Genomic DNA, 1,838 nt, shown 5'->3' on the forward strand with positions numbered 1-1,838 from the left:
ATACTTTATTAAAAAGTAGCAAAACTATCACAAAAACTGTTTTTGTGATATTTTTGCTGCTTTTTAATAAAGTATATTACTCTACCTCTGGTATTCGAGTACTATTTTTTCCACTTTGTTTCACATTTATGTGCTTACTCTGGTATATATATATATATATGTGTGTGTGTGTGTGTGTGTGTGTGTGTGTGTGTGTGTGTGGTTATATATGTATATACATTATATATACATATACATACATACATACATCTGAGTATATATTTTTTGTGTACGAAGAACAACTTGAATATCGGATAAGTGTCTAAACGTATGTGCTCTAGTTCCTTATGTTCTGAGTTCGAATTCCGTTGATTTCATCCCCACTCCCTGGAGTAGATAAAGAAATGTGTCAGCGAAATATCGTTGTCGATTTTATGGATTACCACTGTCCACAAAATTTCCGTTCCTGATCCGATGTTGCGGAATTCCTTCATCTTTACGTTCCGAAATGCACCGCCGAAGAGTTCGAATTCGTCTTTCATTTTTTCGGGGTCGATAAAAGAAGTAGCAGCAGAGCACTGGGGCCGATGTAATCGACAGACTCAAACCTCACAAATTACTGGTATTGTGGCAAAATTTGATGCTATTATTATATCTATCTTTCATATACCAGGGATTTCATTATATAGTATGCGTTTCAATTTCAAATTCCGCCGAGGTCAACTTTGCCTTTCATCATTTCGGGGTCGATTAATCAAGTACCAGTTACGTACTGGGGTCGATGTAATCGACTAGTCCCCTTCCGCCAAGTTTCAGGCCTTGTGTCTAAAGTAGAAAGGATTATTTCGTATGCAATTGTATATTTTGGGCAGTAGGATGTAAGTTGAAGGAAATTTGATCCACATTATAGACCCTCAATCTTCGGCTTTGCTGGAATTAATATAATAAATATCCTGGATTAAATGTTGGATTTAGTATCTATTCCCATAGTTCTATTAAGCGTGGAATCCTTGGGACTTGGTGGGATAATCCAAGATCCCTGTAAATTTTCCAAAATTTCTTCATCATTCGTCTAAAAATAAATTTAAAATTTTCTTCTTTTACTCGTTTCAATCATTGGACAGCGGCCATGCTGGGGCACTGCTTTGAAGGGTTTTAGTGACACAAATCGATCCCTGTATATTTTTTAAAAGTCTTTTATTTATTCCATCGTCTATTTTTGCCATTGCACACATATGTGTGTGTTTAAAAATATATACATATATAAACATATATATATATATATATATATATATATATATATATATATATATATATGTATGTATGTATGTGTGTATGCGCGACGAGCTTGTTTCAGTTTCCGTCTACCACTTCCATCCAGAAAGACTTGTTCGGGTTGAGGCTATAAATAGAAAACACTTGCTCAAAATACCATGCAGTGGGATTGAACCCCGAACCTTGAGACTAGGAAGCAAATATCTTACCACACAGCCATGCTTACGCCTAAACCCATTCCTATCTCTACCTCTAATGCTGAAGTTTAACATTATTAGTGTCTTCAATTTCATCATTTAATTAAATAAAACTAATGAGAACAACGCAAATAATAATGATTTTTTTGTTAATTTAAAAACATTTCTCCACCGGAATTCTCAAATCAATTAACGTAAAGAGATCAATGTTATAATTAATTACTATAAGGTTGTTAATTTCATAATAAGGGAATGTTCTATATACGACAAATTTAGTTTTGACCAATAGGATGTACGTTTATTTGGTAGACGGAAACTGTGTGGAAGCCTATCGTATAATATATAGACATATGGATAAATATATATATATATATAAATGTATATATA

The sequence above is a fragment of the Octopus bimaculoides genome, chromosome 3, assembly GCF_001194135.2.
Source record: "Octopus bimaculoides isolate UCB-OBI-ISO-001 chromosome 3, ASM119413v2, whole genome shotgun sequence".
In the NCBI taxonomy this organism is placed as follows: domain Eukaryota; kingdom Metazoa; phylum Mollusca; class Cephalopoda; order Octopoda; family Octopodidae; genus Octopus; species Octopus bimaculoides.